Here is a 26,384-nt window from a genome sequence, read left to right as displayed (position 1 = left end):
GAAGCAGCATAGTTGTTGCACAGTTACGTTGATCTGTAAAATACAAATACATTATAGCATCAGGCTTACTGATGACTTACAACAATCACAGAAAATGTTTAAAAATCTGTTTATTGCAAACAAAAAATTATTTCTTTCTTTTTTGAGCTAGATTCAATACAAAAAAACGAAAAAATTATAGTGGCATTAAAGCAAACTAGATATTCATAGTTAATTAAACAAATGTTAACAAAATTATGTAAATTTTGAGAATTTTTCAGAGAAAATTTTATACGACAAATAGAAATAATAATTTCTTTACCCATCGTTGTTTCTCCGGTTGCTGGATGTCTCCCTGGATCATCTCACTCACGCAGATACCTCGGGCACTTCTTCGTGGTCCATAACTAAATATCACGAGATATGATTAATTGCAATCGCGCGATACTTTGTGAGACACTGGGAGCAAATCGAACGCGAGATGTACTCCGAAATACGGTCAATTACGATCGCGTGGCATATTTCGCACCACTCCCGACATTAATTGCAACGCACGTCGCGTCACACCGAAAGAATCGCACGAGAAACGGTACTCGGAGTAGCGACAAAATAACGAGCAGCACGGCGTCTCGCAATGTTCTCTTCTGTACCCGATGCGTCGTCATTTAACCGCCGAAGCCCCGGTGAACCGGCGTACGGCGATCCACGAAATAAACGTTGAATTCACATTATACCGATAATGCGCATTAAGACTCGCGGTTAATTCCGGTAGTGTTCGATAATAAGACTGCTCTCAATACCTCACGACGTTGAAACGAGCCTAGTTCTGTCCGTAATGTCCTGAGAATGAGCGACGAGGGACGAGAATCCGTTGCGTTACTGCCGTTGACCGTTTTCAACTACACCTAGCGACTACCGCGACTTCCACGTCCGGACGACCCGAATATCGCACTAGCGTTCGCGACGCGTTTCAGCAGGTAACTAGCGGATGCGCAAGATAAATGCGCATTCGGTCACATTTTCAATAACACATAGACATTGTTAATACGCAACTTGTCGAGTCCGTTGCTTTCTACCAGCGTCGATGAGGAAATGAGATTCGGGAAATACGTACTGTGAGATAGATAGTCGACGCCTCGATATACTTGTCGTACCGTGATAGCTGAATCGCGGCCGACGTCTTGACTCTATCGCGTGGCAAGAGAATGAAGCGGCGTACCGAAGCTCTCGACCTTCCTGCGTAATCTAAACACTTGACGCGACAATGAAAACACGTCACACTCACCTGCAGACAATAATAAGGTAATATTTATGTACGTACATACGTTGGTCAACCTGTTATGATTGTCGCGTGCCACGAATTACTCCGTTGAATAAATTGAATAACTTGAGTACAATATTAAGTCTTTATGCTATTCGTTGGTGCGAATCGCACTCGCTCACGACCCGGACTTTTCACTTTACTTTCTCGTTTTCAAGAAAGCGGCCAGCAAGCGAATCGGTGGATGTAAATTTTCGAGAAACACTCAAATCGTGAGTATCATGGAAAGTTCGCATCGCATATGAAATAATGATGAAAGAACAGCAGCGATATTTCAAGAGACTCGTTCAATTTTTTCACGCTCGCGACATTCCGTCTCGCTCGACGGCGACGACTTCATTTCCAACGCAACGTGATTTCAATTAGCGACTGATTAAATACCGTTCCGAAAATATATAATCGAAATCCACGGTAGTACATTTCGCACGCGTAGCCACCGCGAAATGCACGTATTATTAATTATTCGTCGTCGCGCGTTAATGTTATTAACACATGAACGGTCAATATATCATGGCTTTCCATTACTTAATTGACTCACTTACTTGTCCACGTATATTGCTCCGCTTTCTCTCTCTCTCTCTTTCTCTCTCTCTCTTTCTCTCTCTCTTTTTCGTCAAAAACTGATAGGCGAATTGTAATTTAAATCGATGAAAAATGTAAAATCTAATTGAGAGAAATATATCCGAATTTAATTGTTAATGACACGTTAATTATCGCTTTAATGGTGAGCGTCTTAACATGGTGATAATATATTTCTACACGTTCCGACCATACGCATCAGATTAATACATCGCGATATTTGCTTTGGTAATAAAGTATTCATTTTCATACGCTTTATCTTACCACAATTTTATCACTCAAATAATTATTTATTATATAACAATGCTTTGACATTAAACAATGACTTTTGAACGCATTTATTCTCGCGGCACAAAATGAGTCAAGCAAAAGAACCAGTCAGTATTGCGAAATAATATAAGAAAGTATCTTAATTAAATTAAAAAATGATATGCTAGTCGACGTATAACTATATCTTATAACGCTTTTAATTTCGTGGTAGTTGAGACAGAATGCAGCATTAGCAGATGCAAGGGACGCATGCGCAGCGATGCTCCGTAGTTCCGTACTCGGCCGTAGCCTGCAGATCGCCCTCAGTCTTCGGCCAGATGCCGACCAGGATGTCTATACAGGAGATACATCTCGTTCCGATCGCAAGTTCCACTCATATTTGGCTAACAGCGAAACGATCTCGGGTGAGAGCAGCTTTTCCTGTCCATCCTCTGTACGTCAAGAGTATTCAAGGCTACTTTTCTTTGCTATAAAGTAAGCATATTCCCATTTATGTGTATGTAAATTATATTCGGTACTTCAGACCGTAATGGCAAGCGAGAGGTGTGGAAGAAGAAGCGCGAACGGCGCATGTACAGCGACTCGTCGTGTCGAGTTGGCTGCTCTTCTTTCATTCCCTTGCCGGCCGCTGACCCAGTAAAATGTACAGCAGACGCGTCTCGTTCTAATCGCAAGTTTCATTCATATTTGTTTTAGATTCAGAGGATCAGAGGATTCGCGCGTATGCTGCAAGGAGAATCCGGCCCGACGTCCGTCATTCAACATCCGATATCTTGAGAGAAGAAGCAGGCCTCGGAGAGGCATCTCCTATCGGAGGAGCAACCCAAAGGTAAGGATAATTTTTTTCTTTATGTATAATTACTAGCTCTATTGTTTTAATAATAAATAATTTTATTTTTAATTTTTTTCTTGTAATAGAAATTAAAAACTTACATAAATACTTGTTCTGTTTAGATTAAATCCGAAGAAGAAACTAAGTGTTTCGTCGCCGAAATTACTAATTGAACAAACTGCAGCCAGTTCATCGGGGGATTCGAAAGTGTCTCATAGTTACCGGGCGATGAAATGTATTTACGAGTATCCAGTATCCAGAGTATCCAGTGCGGAAGAATGGCTCGACCCGTCTCAACTGAGAGGAGGAGCAGGCTCGGGATGAGCATCATACTTCGGCCGAGCAACGTTACGGTAAGAATTAATTTTTAATTACTTAAAATTAAAAATATGTTGACATTTACCTAAATAGCTTTGTTGTTTGAATAAGAATTAAGATAAAAAATTCAATTATTAATAAAGAAAAATCTATAACTTGTCAAAGTTTAGTTTATTAAAAATTCTATTTAAATAATATATAAGTTTAGTTTTTATTATTAAATTGCAAAATGAATTAGAACTGTGTTCAATTTGTCTTTTAATAATAGTTATTATTTTGAACGTCTCCTACAATTTATGTTTTTTATTTGTGTGTTACAGATTCGTCGCTGCCTTATGATAACTCGGCCGCTGCGCATCGAATCGGTGAGTGAGAAAAACATTTTTATATGGTGGTGGTATTATTATTTCATCGTTAGGACAAATTGTACGTGTCGTACAATTAAACAAAGGAAATAATTATTGTCTAAAATAATAAAAAACAAAATTGTTTAAAATAATATTAATTCTGATTCGGGAGTAATAAATTTAATCCAGCATTAAATATAATTACCGCGGTATTCCTAAAATATTATTAGAATTTTATGATATCTTAGTCGTTTATTTTGGGTGGGAATATATCTGAAGAAAAACGCATTTTTTTTGTGGATACTAAGTAAATGAATTTTATAACAAGAGAATCCGTTTGTCATTTCAATCTAGAAGTCACAGAAATTATAAATTAAAATCATAGTGCGTACAAAGATGCACTTGAGTTACAGAGTAGTAAGAAGTAGTCGCTGGCGTTCTTAATAATGTCGTTAGTTTGAGGCACAAATAAATGTCATCGTTTTTCCGAAACATTAATTTGCAAACAGCGGTGGAATATTGTACCGCATTCGCTATATAAAGTCTCTTGTGGGAACAGTAATTTCTGCATAGCGGACTGGATAAGTCATCTTAAGCGCATGAAACACAAGTTTGTTTCGGTTGCGTTCTCGTATATCTCTGATACTCGCTTTTGATGCAATCTTGTATTAAAACTGTTGTTTGTGTTGCATCTGCGTTTGCACTCCGTTTAGTAAACATGCATTATTAGAATGACCTGACTGCATAGCGGGCTGTGTCGAAAGATTGAAAAATTGAAAGCTGCAGTTATAATAAATCTATACAATGAGAACGTAGACTGGTAAATTATTTTTGTGAGTTAAATATCTTTAGTATTTTATTAAACAGCAGCTGCTTCTCGCGTTTTTCGTGCTTTTCTGGAGCAAGTAATATTCCTTTTCCATTCAGTTCAATTTACGTATGCCGGGAAAATTTGATCTGGCGATGCAACTTTCTTGTAATGAAATTGCGCAAACATACAACTGCATTAATTTCATGCGAATATAAATTTCGCGACTGGTAAGATGTCAAAGAACGTTTAATATAAAAATAAATTTCAACGGGTTTGAATTTTAAATAAGATTTTAATTTTATTACTTGCGAAGAGCAGATACAATATTTAACAATATTTTTAATTTATGTAATAAATATATTAAAATAGATAATTTTATAAAAATTGATTCACAACTTTTCGCTAAAGATTTCAATTTAATTTTTACTTGCACGCGACTGCTGGGTAAGACTCGAAGATTTTAACGTAGCCACTTCTCGTGCTTAAAATAATAATGTTAGGAATAACTTGCGAAGTACGTGAATATTCTAGTCGTTTTCGCCTGGTTTCTTGTCAAAGGGCTTTGTATTAGCAAAAAGCAGATTGCGGTCAAATATTCCTCATGCGTCTACGTTTCGCCACGGGGTTAGAGATCGAGTCCCCACTTGTTATTCCGCGCGTATGTTACACGTGCATACATGTATCTGCCCGACGACGAGAATCGGGAGATGTCGGATGTCTTGCTTACTGGCAAGTGCACAGGGCCTCTGCGAGCGTTAAAGGGCTACGCCTGAACTAAGTTCCATGTATGAAAGGGCATGGGGAGGGGGGGGTGAAGGCAAAGGGGAACACGGGGCAATCCTCCAACCACCCAGCGCCCCAGCTCAGTTCCAAAGTGGCGGTTTCATACGCGCTATATCCTCGATATGAGCAGTTTCCGAGTGCCTGCTGGCTTGCTCGAGCCCGAAGGTGTCGGATAAAGGGAGATAGACGTAAGAAGGTAGACGACGCGCTGCTCGAACGTAGGTGTAGGTTGCGGCACCGTAGGTCGGAGGCCGGGAGGTCGAGGAGCGAGAAAGACAAAGGGCAAGATGGGGGAGGGAGATAGGTGACGGCGGGATCGGAGGATGGGTCTAATGTCTTACGGTCGGGTCTCATTGAAATGCGAACCTGCGCCGCCGCGAAGGAATGTGCGAGTATCTACCCACTTGGATTAGAATACATATCCTATCTCCCGTGTCATCCACGTCGCGCGACTTCTCTTACCCGACTAGCTATGCCTTTCCTGGTGGTAGGCTAATTAATTAGCCTATCGCACCGTGCACGCGAACGCCACCCTTTCCCCGTCCCTCCGGCGCGCCGTTAAAGGATAAAGGGACAAAGGGGACCCCGGGGACGCCTTTGATTTTGCGATCTGTCGTGATTATCGCGTAATCGCATTCGGGACTTTTTGTGAACGCAGTGGCGATCGATGCAACGTGCGACAAAGCCAGCAACGAATAACTCGTTGATAACATAGGGATATATGTATCTGGAGAAAATGTTAGAACGTAAATTTACATTTTTTTTTTTTTTTTTTGTAATATAATTCCACTGTAAAAATGTCTGAATATGCTGGTTTGAGTTTCAATTTTACATTTAAAACAAAGGTTTTGTAGATATTTCAATAGAGGTTCTGCAATCATAATTATATATATATATTTTTTTTTTATTAACGCATTCAGTTAAAAAGATTTGTAAATCTATGCATTTCAAAATTGTGTTCTGATTAATTTTATCCCGAACTTTTCACGCTCGTTGGTTTCGTTTTGAAAGAATAATTAAACAACATAGCCAATGTAATTCGTTGCAAAAATCCGTAATGACATAGAAGTGAATGTAACATAACGATGCAACGAGTAACGATAAACGGGAAAAAGATATATTTGCATCATTTTTGGCGCAACATGCAGTATTTATTTATTACCCGTGGAATAAACAACAATATTTCTTTTTTTATTCTTTTTTTTTTTTTTGGTTATATCGCATAATAGCGTGTAACATAATGTACGAGCAGAGTATCAATTTCGTCACAACTCAACGTGTTTATAACTGTCATATTATTTTATATTTATTTCGATTATAGCACTATGCTCGTTGTACAATTCCATAAGCGTATAATAATAAACAGAAAATTAATTCTCATTTAGCGCACCTCGCCTTTTAACTATAATATCATTATCGTATTAGATAAATTGGATTTAGAATTTCCAATAAGCAATATATAATAATAAAACGTTAGATGAAAATATAGATTGCTAGTAACAGTATTTAAATGGCATTCGATAACTGCCAGTTGGACGTAATCTTTCGCGTTTCATTTGTGTAATAATAGGTATCTCTTCGTGGCACATTGGCAATTTGGCTTGGCATCGTAATAAATAGGCACCGCGGCGTTATATATGCGACGATAATAGTCATTTTTAAATAAGTCGGCATTTATAAAAACCAATTCTCAGTGCAGTCATAGACATTTCGACGTAATTGAAATAATCACATAGAGATCGAGACCGAACAATCGGCTGTATACTAGAAAGACGACATGGAATCATAAATTCTCTCGTACTTATATCGAGCCATCGTACTTTAAACTGCCTATCGTCTCTGAAATAACATCGCCATCGATTATCATGGAGCGTAATGGGGTAGGTCAGCCCGATTCACGATAAGTGGAATCGACCCAGTGGTTAAAAGGGTCGAAGAGGGTAATTCCGTTCGATCGCGAGGCAAGAGTACGAAGTTTCGTGATTGTTCAGGTATTTAACCCACCTGCCGTGTTCGGAATATCAGTACGAACATGTTGCAGTTAAAATTGCCATTTTCCACCGACGTGCGTCCAAACTGCGCCATTACGCCGCCCTTAATAAGTGCAGCGTACTCATTAGTCTCGCGGTAGGTAATATGCTCAAAAACGGAAGTGCACGCGGGCAAAGAATGCCTAAATTAGAGGGTCCTAGGCTTCCCGTATAACTGAGAAAAAAAAAAAAATCTCCACGGAGATATTTCACGCGCCGCACGTTGCAGTCCATGCGCGTGTACACACGTGTACATATTAACTCACCTGCGATTAATACAAACTTTACACGTCAACAAATACATCAAACACCCGCGCGCGTCCATTAAAATTACAACGCTCTGCAACGTTTGCGTTCACGCTCGAGGTAATCGCGCAGTTATTAACTTACCGACTCATTGGCATTACAACCTCGATTCAGGCTCTACATACCGTCATAAAAATACATCGGATCGACGCTAACGTGCTCCAAGTTTTTCTCTCGAATTCGTCGATTTCTTTGTCGATCGCTATAAAATACGGTATTATTATTTATTTTTTAATTTTATTTTATTACATGCATATCGCGGGTTTGTTTCGATATTGCGGTTTTCGAGCCGGTGACGTTGCGATTCCGGCAAATTATCACATAATCGTATAAGAACACATGTGTTAACGGATAGTTTTAAAAGTCTTGAAAACTACTCAGGAAACTTGTAGCTGGTCTTTTCCGTTACGATTTCTCATCACGTATCAGTAAGTGAAAAAGCGCAACTGAGTTTCGAGGGCGACGGTACGGACAAATACCAAAGTAGATTTTACAGAATATTCCCGCATCCGCAGTTTTTCTGTCCATCATCATCGTCATCATCGTCATGTCGTTCGTGCTTCGCGATTACTTGAAGATCCGCAGAACGAATTTATTTGATGCGCGTAATGCACTGATCTCGTTTAAAATTTTCTTATATTTTATTAAAATCTAGAAAACTATTTTAAAGATTTTGTTACGCACATTCTTGTAAAAATTTACAGCATCTTCGGTACATTTTTATTTTATATGAAAATTAGTAGTACAACTTATAATTTTAAAGAAGTTAAATATTATTATATTTGAAGAAAAAATATGTATTATTTAATTCTCTTTATTCTATTTTATTAAAATGTTTACAAATCATACAAACGTAAAGGGACATTTATTAATAAATAACGTTTATGAATTTAATATAATCAATTGAATCAATAAATAAATTCGTTCAAGTGATCAATCGTCGTTCTTTTTTTAAATTTCAAAATTTACAAATATGCATTTATTGTTTAACGTATACCGTGTATTTAATATATAAAAATTAGGAATTTCTATCGTACGGTTCGATCGCGAAAGTTAGGACCTTGTAACAGGCAAGTTAGTCGAAATCACCGGCCGCGAATACATGTGTTTCCACGGTCTGGCTGCGTGCGGGCAGGCATTTAAAACGATATGGATCTTTCGAGACAAGAGGTTCGAGAAGTTAGTGCCAGCAGGTGTGGTGGAGCGATATAAAAATTCTTACGCCGCGCTTTTAGCCACTCGCTCTTCGTCAACGTCGCCGACTCCGACAGATCTGACTGTCGTGCGCAAACCAACCGACACAATAACGCGCGGTAATAATTCATTAACAAAGGCGTACTAATTAGCATCGAGCTCGTTCAGACTGCAAACGAAACATACAAAATTCGCGCAATGGGAAATCCAGATGGATAACCGGACGTACATTGATAGTGCTTTTTTTTTCCCTCCCCCCCCTTTCATTAATGTATATAACGTCCTTAGAGAATTGTCATTACCGGTTTAACAAACCGGAATAATGCTGATCCGGGAAAATTACAGTCGGCAGGATGTACGTTGTGCATTTGATAAACAATCTGCTATCAGATCAATAACCGTGTTGAGACCTGGAAAATATAAATGATGCCTGTTATGAATTAACATACAATTGATTAAAATTTGAATTAAAACTCAATAAATAGAACTTTAATGCAATTAAAATGATTTTAAACGGCCGCTTATCTGCCGTTATAAAAAAAAAAATATTAAAATATGCTGAATAAAATTATTTTATTGCTTTTATCAAAGATACGATTGTAGTTTAACACTTAACAAAACTATAAACTACTCGAAAATGTGATGTCAATCGTAATAGTTTGTAGATCGCTGTTAAATCGAGGCACAATGTGATTTTATCGCGATTTTGTAGCACGAACGAAGGCGATGCAAAGTCCGTTTAACCAAGTAGCACGCCGAGCAAAGACCTTTCGCCGTAATTTAGCGTCAAGTTTTATACCAGTGCAATACCTCGAACTATAATAACGTTAGTCATTACAAGGAAAGCTGGAGCGTTTATAAAAGTCGATAGCGTGACACCATCACTTCAGATCTTTTCAGACGGTCGGTGGCGACATTTTGATTCAAAACGCTTTGACGCGAAACTCTTTGTACGTATATGAGTGTATACTTCTTATACATTTTCTGTGCTTTTCAAAATGAAGTAAATATACGCTTATTCTTTGAAGAAGAAAGAAAAAAAGGAGCAAAGCTAGCTATAAAAAAGAAAAAAAAAACAAGCTGAAAGAAAAAAGTGGATACTATGTATAAATAACATCGACAGTCATAAACGTTGAACAAAAAATTTCTAATTTTACACGATGTTTAAATAGAGAAGTTCTTATAGCTTTAACGGTAAATATACACGCGTATAAAAATAAAGTTTTTAAGAAAATTGTATCTCACAAATATGTTACGTTTACGATCGCAAAAAGTAACGTAATATATAATTGTTTCACGTTTAATATATTTTTCGCTATTGTTAAAAGACTTTAAACGTGATTCCCGTGAAGGTCGCGTGTTTCAAGTTTCTCTACGTATTCGTAATTCTATGTCGCGAGAGGGTTTTGATCGTAAAACTGGTTTCAGCAGGGCAATAACGCGAAATAAAAAGAAAGATATCATCGTCTGCCCGTGCTAAAGAATTAAATAAGGCGAGCCACACGATCTGTCGTTTTACTTTTCTACAAATCACGGGCGCGCGTTATTGAAGAAAATGGTCGGTTATAAAACACATGAATATATCGGCGTTATTCGCAGGTTGATTTCGCGGCTGATGACGTTGCGGACGCGCTCCGACACTTAAAAGCATTTACAACTCCGGAGAGTCACAATTAGCCGGCGGATAGGTTGTCCTTTGTATATCTTATTAGTAAGGATTTCTTTGCGTAATGAAGGTATCACGTGAAAATGTGAGAAATTAACGTCCGTGCAAGGTATCGTAAACTACGAGCAAGTTGTATCAGTCGTGTCAAAGAGAGAAATACTATAATATCGTTTTTATTTATACACGAAAGCATATCATAAAATCGTGTAATACTCGGTCACATTAATAATAATTAATGAGATATGATATTTTACATTATTAAATCCAATTCTAAGAAGTATTGTTGCGTCAATTAACATTTTTTTTTTTTTTGTTAAACCATGCTAAAGTTAAACACGATTAACACTGTTACGTTGTCGAATAATTACCTCCCTCCTTAAATGAGATAAAATGCGAAATCGATTTACAATGAAGACGTTACACGACGTCGTTATCTCGAATGTATTTAAATTAATATAATTGCCGCACGGCGTTCAATGCGTGAAGTTAGAGTCGTATTTACGGTATCGTTCGACGCGATGGGAGAGAGAGGTCTGTCCTATTTGAAATTCAACTAAGGAAAACGCGGAATTAGATGCCCGCCGAGTAGATTGAGAAATGGTCGTAAGTGTATGGGAATCTAGTTTGGAAGAGCGCACCCGCCCACCCACGTGGCCATTGCTTGGCGGCAGTCGTAACTCATGAAGCCACGAAGGCAGCTGGTGCATGCCCTCCTATACAGGGCAGCCCGACTGCATCAGCGCTTGAAATTGGAAACCATATCGCGGGATATACAGATTATTATGCCATTAGGGTATAATAGGAGGAGCTTCCGAGTTCACCGGGAAACGAGCAAGCAGATTCCGTAGTCGGGAATACTGGGGGCTGTGCAACAATTAAACCGGCGTGCGAGCGAAGGACGATGACGCGAGGGAGGAAATTATTTTCACCGAGCGGGGAGTATCGCGTCCCGTTGCATTGAATCGCGACGAACGGAGCGACAATAGATAGAAAAAACTGTAGTAATTAATGCCGTTGGATCGACGACATATGGGTTGCGAAGCGCGAGCCGCGAAATTACTTCTCGCGGTATTATAGAAATGTATCAGCTACCATTGTTATCGACATAAAAAGATTATTCGGAGAGGAACGATTGAAACACAATAATCGTTTGATAATGCACGCCGTTAATGAATAATAGAGACTGAAGAGTAAAGGCAAACAATGTTAAATTAGAAAGATTCGAAAATGATATTTTTCATGGCTTTTCCGCCGTTTATGTAACGTCGGTAGCTCAGCAGCGTTATCATTTTAATTAAAAATCCACCGACTGATGACAAAGATTTTCCACGACGTTAAGTGTCTAACTGTTTTTACGATTAGTCAGTCGGAAAGGCGAAGTAATAAATTTCCTAACGCGTACGCGTGATTATTATATCGCAATGAACCTGTAATTATAATTAAATTAACCACTTCATCGCGAAGCAGTCAAAATTCCATGCTCGCGTCCGACTTCATTTCGCGATCTCATATTTTGCGCCGCGTCCCGCTGTGTGCACCTGCTCTCCGGAAAACAATATCGCGAAATCGTAGTCTGCCGATTCGCCGTTCCCAAATCAAAACTGAGAACGACCGTATATTTCTGCGCTCCGAACCGTAGCGAGGGTTCTTCTCACGACCGAGTCCGACTCATTATTCAACGCGGGGAAAGGGCCGCGCAATAAAGAAGGCTTTGGAAGCTGGTCCAGAAGGCGGGCTGTTTATAAAAACGTAAAAGAAAAAGGAAGAGAAACAACTTTAAATGCGCCTTATGAGTCTCTCACGCCCCATGGTGCCGGCCACTCTGTCCAAAGTGCGAATGGGTTGGCTGTAAAGAGAGAGTACAAATAAGCGTTGAGTGCGTTCCAAGGTGTGGCGAGGTGTAAAACGCAACTGGAAAGTATTACGACAGAGCGGCGCGAGATAGGAAGTTTTGTAATACCGCTGTAATATTTCGTAGGGTAATCTTCCGTAAAAACAATTAGAGTTACCTTCTTTCTTCTTATTTCACACAACTTTACGGTATCCAAAAATTATTTACAAGTAAAATACTGTTTAGTTATTACATAAAGCTGTATACGAGTCGTTGCTTTAAGCTACACGATCTACGTATAGCTATCAGCTCATACAAGGTGGCGGTGTCGATTACAGCGCGTTAATAATCACAGATATCTATTCTATTAAATGTTCGTAATCTTTAAGAGTCACGGCCAGAATCCGAACACTCTCATATTTCCGGTATTTCTCAGTGTATTACATTGCCATTAACACACCGTACAAAAGTGACTCTCGATTAGAGTAATCTGAAGATCTTAGCCGCAGACAACGGACGTGGGGTGCAAACAGAGCTTCTGCTTCCGGGCACCGTACATTAAGCCTCCAGGCGACATTCCCATTTGGCAAGAGAATCGGATTACCGTACGCCTTGTGGTGGCAACGAAAGCCGAAACTCACTTACACTGGCGTTTGTCCTTTCGTTCTGCCGACCATCTGAGAATATTCCGTTGTTACATGGTAAAGAGATTGTAGCGATGTATCGAGGCGCACGAAATAGGAACAAGTAAAAATACTAGTTAAATTCTTTTAATGATTCGTAGACATTTTAACATCTCATGTGATCCGAAGCAAGCGAACGATAACCGCTTTTACGTGTTTTTAAAATTGAATTAGTACAAAAATTAATTATGCCTTACATTTTTATTAAAATATTTAATGGAATAATACGTTTCACATTGTATATAATAGGAAAGAAAAAGAGAAATATTTTAAATATACATATGTATATAATTTTCATGTAGTTGATTAACAAGAAACTAGAAATTTTGATTTTTTTAATTTCCAACCGAGCAAAATTATTAAATCGATATATAACGCACGAACAAACGCGGAATATTTAGATACAAAATGCAGTAAATTCAGAGAAACACGCCATTCCACTATTCAGTGGACGATTGCGGATTATCGCCGTTAAACGAGCGTCATGTACGCGGTTATGCAAATACAACATAGTTAAGTAATGCCAACTCAACATTGGATTATATGCATATATGCAGTTTGTAATTAATGACCGCACCAAAATCATTTGGCACAGTGCATACTGTTGCTTTCGCTCTTGTCTCCAATCACGAATGTAGATTTTCCTCCTAGAATACGTAGACACGTAGCCACGAAATTGTTCAGTAGTCCCTGTTCGCGCGCTCGGAGTCGCAATTTAAAAATCATTAATTCTGAATCTTGAAATTTTTATTCACGCATAGAAACGGCTCATAACATATTTAAATTTCCATTTTTTGTTCAATAAACCCGAAAGATTAATAAATGCTTTGACGGCTGAGCTCGCTACGTGTCACAAGGCTAAAAAGAACCTTGAACGATCCCATCGTTCGCGTTAGCGCGGTAGAAATGCCGTAGCTGAGTGTTACGTAACTAGCCGGACTGGTTGAGATAAGGCAATTTACCTGTGGCAACGGGATACATCGTTACAGACCATTAGATTTAATTGTAAACGCCGTATGACGCGACTGTAAACAATGAGACTGCTTCGTCAACTGATGAATATTCCATTACCGTGAACCAACTGATTAATTTCTCAGCAACCGGCCTAAGTGTTGCGAACAAATGTGCGTGCGTGCACGCAAGGTGCAGTGAGCGTATGTTAGGAGATTAATTCTCTCGCGCGAAGCACAGACATCCTAATTTCCGTTCGTGCTCAATGGATGCTATTAGCAATGGTCTCTGATAGTCATCATACAATTCTGACACGAAGTGTAACGCCTCGGGCTACGTATAAAATAAATTAATCTTGAAACTAATAGTATAACGCATAACCGACGTACATCTATGAGACATTAAGTACCTCTTTTTTTTTTTTTTTTTTTTTAATTAAGCGCGAATTATATGACTGTAAAGTATGACAAATATTACTGAAAAGTTTAGTAGACGATAATCTTTGAAATTCGATGAATATATCGTAATAGAACAGTAAGAAAATAATTAATCTAGAATTATCAAATACATGAATTTTCGTTTAATTTACAATAGCTAATATTTCAATATTTTCGTCATCATTTATTAGTGATATTTGAGAAGATATCAATATAAATCAATGATTCGAATAATTTCTAATAAATTGTCAGAAATATGATAATATATTCTGTTTATTAGCTAAAAATTATACATGTATAATACACAATAGACCGCTAATTATCCGGGCATTGATTATTCGAATATCGATTCCGCATGAGCGGTCTTAATTTATGTTAAAATTGTACTATTATTATATTACATCATTTATATGGTATTATTTCAAATCTTACGTATATATTTCTTTATTCGGAAATTTCACGCATATAGTTAATAACAAATGATTATCGCTACACAATATTTATCCTGGCACTAACTTCGTCAATTATAATAATGGCAAGAAAAGTAAAAAAAAATTTGTTAACTTAATTTAACTAGCTTGCAAGAATAAAATTAAATTTATCTAAAATTAAATTAAAATCACTGTTCGTTTAAACATTTATCATTAAAGAATTTTTTGATAAAAATTGATTAAAAAGTTAATTCGCTACATAAAACTTTTCTTCCAGCCAATAAGATAGCCGCGCGACATAATTGTCACCGCGATAGATAAATTAAGCAGGCAAGATCACTTCAAACTAATCGTCTTCTTCTTATTGTTATTTTTATTACACGCCAGAGTTCTCGAATCTGCTGGCTGATCTCTGTGGAATTAGAGGGAGATCGGAATGCCTCGCTGACGAGATGATTAGATGTCGGAAAGGAATGGGGGGATAAAAAAGTGGTTCCTTTAATTAGGAAACGTGCGCGAACCAGTCAAACGTTCCGCGCGACTTTAAACTTCAGCGAACTATCGAAGGTAGAATTAATTCAACGACGCAGGGTATTCGATGTGGAGGTGGGTTAATTATCGATGCGTATCAGATTTTTGCGAGAATTCTTTTAATTATCAAGATACGAAGGGTTGACTCGCATGACATCGCGATAATCTACAATAACGTGTCACCGTAAAACCAGTTTAGATCGAGATTTCGCTTATGCGGGATCGTCCGGATCCTTGGATAGATCGTAGGTTGCTCGACGTATAGTTTTCCACTTCGCGGAACGTTCGTAAGTACCGATTGCAATAGCCGTGGAACATTATTGCAGTCATTACGCCGAATCGCCCATTGCGCTGTTATCCTCACAATTAAGCCCCCGCCATTACAAGTTTCTCGACTGGCGTATTAGTGAATGTCAATAATCAATGACGCGACGTTGCTGACGTTATTCCTCTCGCATACGCCTCCACGAGGCGGTGAGAAAAGTATAATTGACGATGATGACTGTATTAAATGACGACATTTCCGCGCGATTCGCAACACCCGGTACTTGTCACTTTTTTTTCCCTTGTTACAACACTATGATTGCGGCGAGTTTCAAGCGAGATCTAAAGATACGGATGTGGCTCTGGGGTTAAATGCAAAGGTTTCATAATCCTGCCCGACACTCAATAACTGCGAAAATAAAAGTTATATTTATAAAAACAAAGCAGATACATTTTTCCTACTTCAGTAAAATGCATTTTTAATGATTTAAAATCAAGATTTTAATTTTTTAATTAAGTTTCTGTGTCTGTATGGGTGTTTTTTATATTTAAAAAAAAAAGAGACAGATCAATCTGTTAAATCCCAGTTAAGCTCGAACAATATTTATGGCAACGAGAGTCGCTGCGAGAATTGCAAACACTCGATGCAATGCAACTCACCTGCGGATAGGTTACTTGTCGCGATGTTTAATGAAGAGCCCCGAAAAAAATACTGTTTATCCAGTCGCAACGAATGCAAACGTTTCATCGGAAATTCTGGCACGCGGGGAGTTTTCCCAGTGAAAAATCCAATACGCGCATACACGTACGAAACGAACTAGCGAACGCGTGTCTGAGGGAAAGAGAGAGAAAGAAAGAGGTGCGCTGGACCGACGAGGGCAATGTGCCGCTACCGATCTTCAACCAGCTTGACCCAAATATACGTACTACGAGCCAGGCATATTTTTCTTTCTATTTATTTTCGTGGCTCTCGATGGCTGGCCGATATCACGTTTCTGTTCGCTGTCTCACCATCGCGACCGCTCTGCGGCGTGATCACTCTCCGGACCGGGCCGTTTTTTTTTTTTTTCCCCTTTTTATTTATTTATGTCGTTCCGACCGACGCGGGAAATATTCGTCGGCCCGTGTTCTCGTTCATCTCTTTTTAACATTCGCCAAGATATCACATGCGGGACCGGTTATTGTACATCGTGTGAATTACTTTGGCGACGCGAATGCTACACCGATTGTAATCGATAACGTTGAGATCGATGTTGTCTCGTTCGGAACCGTCGCCGCGATATGGATTGTCAACGATGTCGAAACGCGCGAAAACCATCCTTCCCTCCTTTCTCCTATTATTATGTGACTGATATCCCTTTGTTATTGATATCTTTGCGTTTGCGATTATTTTCTTGATATGACTGCCTAAAGTACTTCTAAACAAACGGCGAGATTGAACTCGGACTCGATTACTGTTTTTGTTCACGAAGCGAATGGGAATCGGTATCATTAAGAGCCAAAATGAATTATCTTGTGCGAATAAAAGCAGAACCATTTTTTTTATTTTTTTTATTTTTAGCACATACTTAAAATTACCAGATAATTAACGTAAATCGTCGGAAAAATGTACAAGACTTTACATCTTAAATATGCATAGTAGAACACACTGCCATTTATGGAAATGCACGAATATAAAAAAGGAGATCTTTTTCTTGATTTTATGCAACGTTTCGCTGATAAAATAAATTTTTTTTTAATTAAAAGAAGCTTAGGAAATTCTGCCCGCTATGATTTCGAATTAGTTGAACTAAAATGGTATTTTACATGCGCAAAATTATCTCAGCGATATCTAAAGTCTAAATAGATTTATCAATATCATTACCGGCGTTGCTTTGAAGATTGCGCGCATACCTCCGTCTTTTCTACAAGCTATATTTCTTTTTATTTAATAACAAAGTGCGTGCACGCGATATTATAGAGAGATATCTCATTCCTTCATCAGCCACTATCATCGAACTTGGTGGCCTAACAGAAAGACAGTTGCCCGCGATAAAGGATTGCTTCCGCGAAGGGAACGTTTGCTCCGGTTAGGTTTGGAGTTTGTTTATCGTGAGCATAAACCCTAGACTAATCTCACAGCCGGGGGCCGGTTGCGTCGGTTTCAAGTACGATGCCTCTTTGTTCCATTCGACGGCGGTCTGTAGCCGGCGCTTTTGGTTTACGCGCGGTTCAGCCTCCGGGAAGTTGGCGCCGCCTAAGACGCGCGTGTAGATTACAGAAGCACAGCTCGTGTTCGCCGACGTTACGATAATTGCGCGATAGAGCCGCGGAAATCTTAGAAGATTAGAGATGCGGAGACACGCCGGTATCCTCTGATTGTTACAATCGCGCCGTGCAACGAGATATATTTGTTTTGTGATGCACGCGACTTCGTTTAAACAAGCTTGACGATAGCGTAGATGCTCCGAGTGGATATCGCGAAACGAAAGAGACCCTCGTATCAGCAGCGAAATAAACGAATTCGAGTTCGATAAACATGCAGGCATGCGGCCAAAAGGAAGATATATTTTGTTAATTAAACGTTCGCCGATGCAGTCTTAATTAGATTCATTTTATTCTTCTTTCGCGGAATAAATTGTAATCTTTTGATTATTTGTTTTTCCCCGCGAAGACTTGCGTGCAAGTGAAAGCATCACTTTAAACGTAAAAATATAATCGAATCTTACTCATTCACGTGAAAACATTTATCTCGGTTTTAACACGAGAAAAAGAAGATACGCGTGGAATGTGCACTATGAATCATGTTGTCCTCGGTATGCATGCCGAAACGAAACTGCATTCCTGCGGAGGAAGAGCCAAGAAATGCTAAGGGCTTAATTATGCGCGGAAGGGTTGGCATTCGAGTAGACGCGGACCCGAAAACTATTATAACCCATTTAATTGCTGTTCTAAATATAAGTACGTGGAGTTAATTTTATATTTGGAAAATTTATATGTCTTAATTAAAATTCCGGAAGTGCCAAATATTACGATATACACGTCAGTTTTTTGTTTTATTAAATCATGAATTGCGGTATTATTATTACATAACACTTTTAATAAAAATTAAATAAAATTTCTCCGCATAGTGTACAGAACGTTTAGCAATCGTATACATTAACAGCAGAATTAAATAATATTTTTGTATCAGAAAACTATTAGAAAGAATTTGTCAAAAACATTATGTTAAAATTATATATAAAAAAAAAAAAATAACATTCTCAGCTTGCAATACTCTCGGTTCCGCGATTAAAAAGTGCTACAAAGAAAAGTTTCCACGTGACGGTTCAGGATGTTGAAATTTGTAGCGTGCAAGAAGCCTCGCAAAAAGATGAAGAAAACTATCTCGAGCAGTTTTCGTGAAAATGCAAAAAGTTGTTGGCAACGGGCGAAGACTTGCACGAACGAGCGTCGTGTTGGACCACACGAAAAGAGCAGCTCTAATTAAAGCAATTAAGTTAAGAATCCATCCGAATAATTAAGGCGTCCGATAAATTCGTCCCGAATTATCCTGGTACCACGTGTACGCTGCAAAACACGCCGTGTGATATTTTTAGAGCGCGCGTCCCACGAAAGAACAATTTATTACCGATGAGTACGCTGCTTTCGAAGTTATCGCGAAATTAAAACGTTTTCAAAAAATTACAGTGGCAAAATAGACGAATAGATATCGCTGATATATATATATTTTACAACAATCAATCATGTTATACCCTGAAATTTTGATTGCGTCTAATTTAGAAAGTGGAATTAAAGTCGATAGGTAATTGCGCGCCGAGCGTGCGTGATGATCCATTAATTATTGCTGACTATATAGAAAAGGGCGAGAAAATGATCGATAACGGTTTTTCGATGTTATTGAAACACATGGTACGTGAATGCGTCGTCGGCGCTTTCGTTGTCGATATAAATCGATGATCACTCATTCGCATTGCACCAATTAAAATTTGGTAGCGGTTCCCATTAACACAGTGGCCTCGTTTACCGGTCGTTCAATGTCTATTCGAAAGCTATCATATATGTGTACAGTAATTTCTATCACGCACAATCAGCAGCGATAATGATTGTCTGTCGATGCATTAAATAGAGCATCGAACGATGTGTCCAATTACGATCCATTAACGCAGCAAGATTGCACGGTCGGTTGTCCTATTAAAAAAAAAAAACGCAGCAACGGCGGTGTTTAAAAACAGTAGCCGATACCTTTTTTTTTGTTTTTTTTTTTGTTTTTATTACTATCCGTTTGATTATTCATATACGAATATAATTGTCTACGGTTCGTTAGTTTCAATGCACCTGTGTTAGTAAATACGTCATAAATGCGGCATAACACTTAACAAGAGCTATAATCACAAGCAACAGTTATTACGATATTCAATTTTTACGTTCTTTTGTTATTATCTATCGCGACGTGCCTTTATTCTTTCTGTTAACTACGATTACTTTTTTAACGCTGAAAATTGTGTTAAGATTTCGTAAATTATATTGTTTTTTTCGCAATGCTTTTATTCGGTGTCACAAGTGCCAGCTTGTAAACATGCAACATTTTCCGTACCTTTACGTCTTTAGATACGCGAACGTGCATATATGTACGTAAACACACATACGTATGTTTCCAACAAATACTTCATCGTAAAGTTAACGAGAATATATTTCGCGGCACCGAAGCCTGACTATATTTCGCGGCATTGGGTTTATTAGCGCGTCCCAGATACGCAAAAGCAATACTAAATTAGTGTCTAACCTGCAGACATACGACACGACAACGTGAATTGTAAACTTAATTTACATGACTAAGTTCCATCCGGTATACGATTGTTTCCGTCATCACAGTTATGCGACGAACAAATACGTACGTGAAGTTTAGATGCTGTTGCGTCAAAGATACACTTTTACTGCACAGCAATGTTACGAGTTTAAAAGCTAATCTTTAATAGTCGCGTATCAAATTGTTAAAAAATACGTTCAATCAGGTCCGACAGGCTGTTGACATAAATCTTGAACAAACAACTCTGAGCTTTAATTAAAAATTATAAATAACAGCGAAGTATATTAATTTAATTAAATATTTTATATTTTAACAAAAATTAATATATTATTGATAATAATAAATAAATTCTACTTTTTTTTATTTTTGGACTCGGAAGTTTCGCGTATCATGCTGTTCTCCATTAAGAGATTGTATTTCGACAGCTTTTAACAGCTGGACTTTTACACACATGTGCCATTGATATTAACCGTTTTTCCTTGGGCACAGTTTCATTGAAAGGGCGCGATTTAGCTTCGTAATAAATTTAGTGGAAATCGCTAAATAGGGATGCCTTCAAGCTGTGGATCTTTGGGTAGAAGTATCTTCGAGATAGCATGCGCGGTTGAGCGGAAAACACGTTGCAGGTTTTCACACACATACACTCCTATACACTTCATACCTACTATATCGTCTCTATTCATCGTCTTTTTGCTCGCTGGAATTAAACGTCCGCTTGAATTTCCGTTTGTCGCAGATGCAGCGAACCATGGTTGCGTTTTTCTATGTCTCCGCGTATAATCGAAACACTAACTCGGGACACCTAGCACTTTGTCGACGGTTTAAAGTAGTAAAGGCGATGTTCACATATCATTACCGCGGGACAATTTATCGGCAGTTTGTTCTGACGGTTTGTGAAATCGGTGTCGCGCGCAAAAGGCGGTCTTATAGACATTCGCCAGATAGAAACGTTCGAACGGGAAAAGACTTACCTAGGGAAACGTGAATATCGCGCGGCTGGAAACGCGAGACGTGAGAAAGAAGTTCGACGGAATTTTAAACAGGGCATTAGGAAAAATAAGATAGGGGAGGATATCGGGAGTAAGCGCAGAATAAGTTAAAAGACAAAATAAGAAGAGGCATCGTGCGGAACGAACAGCCTCAGCCTGGTCCTCTAAGGACCTTCGTTTCGAGCACGTACTTCTTCCGCTTCCAGTACATTGTCCCCCGTTGCAGCAAATGCCTTCCTTATGGTGAATTTACTTTGGCGAAGCTCTCCGCCGCGTTCTTCACGCGAGACGTAATAAATGGGCAGAGCGATAAATCGAGTGGGAGTTATTTCGCTTGATAAGGCAAATCTGCCACGTTAACGCGCTCTCTCAGGTTAACGCTTCATCTCTTTTTCGTAATCTCTTCTTCCTCGGGTTGTTCTGTATAATCGTTCCCGAGTCAAGTCGTAAATATGTCTTAGACGCGCGTTCTTTGATCGTGCGTTGTTGAGAAGAGATACTGATTCCAGACGCGTGTTCTTTGACCACGTGTTACTTTAAGACCTTGATTAAAGACGAGAAAACTAACGTACTGTGGACAGACGAGACATACAAAGGTATCAGATTAGCATCCTTTTAACAGATTTTGAAAGTTTAAAGTTTAATTAATTTACGTGCATATACCTACTTTGTTTTTTTTATTATTTAATATTATTCTTTTAATAAAAAAATATATTATAATTATTGTCAGTGTTTTTAATCAAGTAAATTTTAAAAAGAACAAAATTATGGAACAAAATTTTTCTCGCGCTATATTCTTTTCAACTCTTTAGATAGAAGCAGTATTTTTTTTTTTGTACATATAGTATTAAAAAAAAATTATATTCCCTTATTCCATTATAATTATTATAATAATTTTTTTTCAAAATAAATGTCGCAAAATATATATCTTGCAAAATATAATTGTGAAATTCTAATTTTGTGTAAAAAGATCGTTTTCATTACAATAAAAAATATTATTTTGGTAGGGATTAAATTAAAATAAATATAATGTACATTTTTGGTTCATAAGCATGTCATGTGAGAACAGTTTGCATAAAGTAAATTCAGTAACTTTTTTTTTTTTTTTATTAAACCCGGGAAAAAGAACGACATCAAAAGGTTGTTCTCATTTTTTAGATCAAACCGATATCGTATTTGCGGTGTCGTAATGATGACTTTTTTTTATCGTCGTTGAGAGAAAAAGAGAAAGACATATTATGCTTGAATTATTAAAAATAATGAGCACGTCCTCGCGAAAGCATAAGTATTTCCAAAGACCGTACCAAATAGAAAAGGAAAGGAACTAGAAGATATTTTTAACGAACAAGCGCGCGTGCAGTCTGCCATTTTATCGTCTCTTTACGATGAAGACGAAAGAAAAATGACAGAGTGACATAGAAGTCTCTATAATTATAAATATGTTTTATATAAATATGATTTTTTAAAAATCTAGAAGTATCCTTAAGATAGTTTTCTTCCGACCTTTTAATTTATCATTGTTTTGATCATGCAATTTTAAAAATTAATTTAGTCGTGAAAATAATTGTTTAGCTCGACTAGACTTAGTTTAATTGTAGACTGTTGTCATTATAAATGTCTGGAGAGTAAACATACTAAACAAATCCGACACTAGAAACACCCACTATCTTTAGAGATATCCATCCACGCTATTATCTCACTAGAGGAATTGTGAGTTTTGTATAATCCCTTACATCGTTTGTAAACGAATCTTTATTGATTAGCGCTTCTATACACTTACGTATCGGAATACATTCTCGAGAAGGAGTTTTATCAACTCACCGATCTCGCGCCGTCACATTCGAATCTCAAATAACAGTTGTAATTGTTAATGAAAGTTGAGACAAGTCGACAAGAGGATAGCGTCAAATTTGTTTCACCGATTAATCTTCAGAGATATCTAGATAGCAGTACGCTTTCAAGAAATAGATAAAGCGTATTTAAATTTAAATATAGGTGTCACCAGGACTTCTTATCATCGTAAATTATACAGTAAAATACAAGTTCTCGATCTTGATAATTTTTTCTTCTTTTGCCGCTAATTGCCAAAAGATCTCTCTTGAAACTTTTAAGGTATTGTGTATGCGTATGATATATGAAGCGTTACATAAAATGTAAAATATGGTGAGATAAGCTTGAGGGGATTTATGATTAAAACACGGTGTTATTGTAATACATTGAGAATAATATTAAATATGTGTTAATGAAATTGGATCTTTACTTGACCGTAGAAATTGTTATAGTTTTAAAATTTATGGTACAAAACGCTTTTTATATCATTTTGTAACATGAAATTCCGAAATCACGTTTAAATCACGACATAAAGAGTTTTATGTATGCGCTTCAGACTACATCCATTTTGAGACCAATCCATGAAATTTCGATGCATTCACATTGTAAGAATTACGTGAATAGCATTTTTCAGAAATGCAATATTGAGATATTTTATTTGATTATATCGAGCGAGAATACGTAAGCTGATTGAGAGAAAAATGCAATGAACTTGACTAAAGTCCAGTTTCACGTAAAAATCATTTGACGGTTATTTTCTTTTTTTGACAGTTAGATATTGAAAATCTTATTTTTTTTTTTTATTTATTTTTTACTTTTTTTTAAATAGAAATTTTCGCTTGAAATTTAGTACACAATTGAATTTAAAGAATCGCAGAACGTTCTTTTAACGCGATTGTATATACACATTTATTATTTGGCGATATAAAAATACATTATGTAAACGCGTATGTAACGGAAGGAAGTATCATGCGATGAAATCGGAATTACAGAATGGCCGAATAAATCACGTGTCGACTTTCACGTGAAAGATGTGCTATACCGGCTTCGTTCGAGGCTTCGGAGAAATCCTAAATACGTTTGCAAAGTGCATCGCGTGTTACATAGTACGTTTCGTATTATGCGCCCGTTGTGTTGCCGCGCGTCAGTTATTCCAGGAATTCGTTAATTCCGACTCTTCCATGGAAAATACAAATGAACTTTCGACGAAGTGGCATCTCGTCAAACTTTATTGCATTTGTAATACTCGCCAAAATAGCACCGTCAATGATGCTGTTGGAGTCATCCATAAATATGTTTGCAAAGATAGTATGTTTTATTTTATGGATATGTTCCTCTTTTTCTCTCATTGTCACTTGATTGAAAATAATTTCGCGTACAAACATATTTCTCAACAAAATAATTGAAAATTATATGAAAGCCATTTTTGTTCTAAACAATAGTGCTGGGGGATTAAAATACAAATATAACGCATGGTGAATATTTACAATTATATATTGCGTACATCTGGGATAAATTTGTCGTTCTCTTAATATCGAAGTTCGATAAATATATAAATATCGCTTTTCCACTTTACACAATATAGAAAAAAAAAATAGAGGAGAAATAAATTCACGTTAATTCTGCACGATGTCAATTATCCAAAAGAACCAGATACTTAATCGATTCGAATTAATTAACTACTTCGTCATTTTGTTCTTTCGCTATTCGATTCGCTCGAGTGATCTATTGTTGAAGTTTTATAATACAATGAAATGACCAGAAAAGATATTGGCGATACTACGATCATTCATCGGACATCGATTCAATAAAATGTAGCGAAACTACGCGAACTATTCGCAGCAGTGGTTAGAAATATTATTTCTTGCGATTTAATTTAATCGTTAAAGTAAAAGACGCACAGGAAAAAAATATTTAATTTGTAAATTTTTAATTACGATCTCTTTTCTGATAAATGAAAATAATTATACCTCAATTCCGCAATTTGATAAACTTACTTAATATTATATCTCAAAGGACGTAAAAAAATTTTTTTTTTTTATTTTCTAATGCCAAAAGTCCGAAAGGAGTATTGTATGTTTCGATTTTTCACCAATATCAATTTAAAGAAGATTAAGGAAAGAATGCGGGTTATTGCAAAGACGATCATAACGATCTCTTCTACTCCGTCATTTCTCGTGACAGCATTCGAAGAAACCTGTCTTGTGAGAGCGCAAGCGGCACGGTCGCACTTTGATTACACCTTTTTTTTTTTTTTTTTTGCAACATCTACGTATTCAATTATAGGTTATCGACTTGCAAGTTGATTTCAACCTTTTGTAAGTTGACTGCAAGACAACCCGAGGCGGCGCGAATTCGTCGGATCGATGAGAAACTATTTTCCGTTCACTTTTCTATCTCTTGATAAAATACGGCTATGTTGTTGCATTTATCCCAGAGCTAATCTGTTCGCGCTTCACGCTTGTTTCTGAATATAATAAGATCAAATAACATCTATTTTTTTGAATATTTTTTTTTTAAACTCTTTCAAACGTAATCAGACTAGCGCATTATAACAGTACATCGTATATCATACTGTAATTCTATATTTCTATGTCTCACTTTATCAATGAATATCAATCGCAACGTATATAATCCGACGGAATCAAGATAAAAAAATAGTTCTGTCTCAATTAACAGCTCCTTCCTTTCACTCGTATCGAACTGTCGATAGGGCGCTACCAATGCGCGCCGCGCCGAGCTGCTTCCGTTTTCTGTAATTCGCATCTCTTATTACGATGCTCGTCGCGTCTTGTAATACGAGGTCTCTCGACTGCGAATCGAGCGTCCGCTAGGTAGATACGTAACGTCGTCTACGACCGCGGGACCCGGCCCGTAATCCCGGAATGAAACTTGCCGCAGTTGCCTTGGCACCGTGGGTTATCGTGACGCGATGCCTCGAAGCGGAAGAGATACACGACGAGACGCAGCGAGACCCTGAAACCTTGAGAGGAATGTCCGATTAAATGACGTCTGGATATTCGTGTGGCGCGCTCGCCCTACGGCGGCGCGGAGCGTTTCGCCAAAGCGATTACGCGCCAGCAAGGTTTAACTTTCGGCCGAGTTGTTCGATATAAAGTTAGCCCTCCCCCGGTTCGCACTCGCTTCCGCTGCTAATTTTCGCGGAAGTAGTTCTCTCAGACTCCCGATATCATTGTTGCGAGGAAATTATG

General features: G+C 37.7%; 1 long non-coding RNA gene across 1 annotated transcript in view; it reads right to left on the bottom strand.

Annotated features, from left to right (window-relative positions):
- Positions 1–6,422: 6,422 nt before the first annotated feature.
- The window catches only part of LOC139101359 (uncharacterized), a 203,011-nt gene continuing 183,049 nt past the window's right edge, over positions 6,423–26,384 (bottom strand). The window contains exon 6 of the long non-coding RNA XR_011545538.1: positions 6,423–9,180. This is a non-coding gene — a long non-coding RNA (uncharacterized lncRNA). The remainder of the gene's footprint in view (positions 9,181–26,384) is intronic.

Source organism: Cardiocondyla obscurior, linkage group LG03, assembly GCF_019399895.1.
Source record: "Cardiocondyla obscurior isolate alpha-2009 linkage group LG03, Cobs3.1, whole genome shotgun sequence".
Taxonomy (NCBI): domain Eukaryota; kingdom Metazoa; phylum Arthropoda; class Insecta; order Hymenoptera; family Formicidae; genus Cardiocondyla; species Cardiocondyla obscurior.
This window is presented reverse-complemented; position numbering and strand designations above follow the sequence as displayed.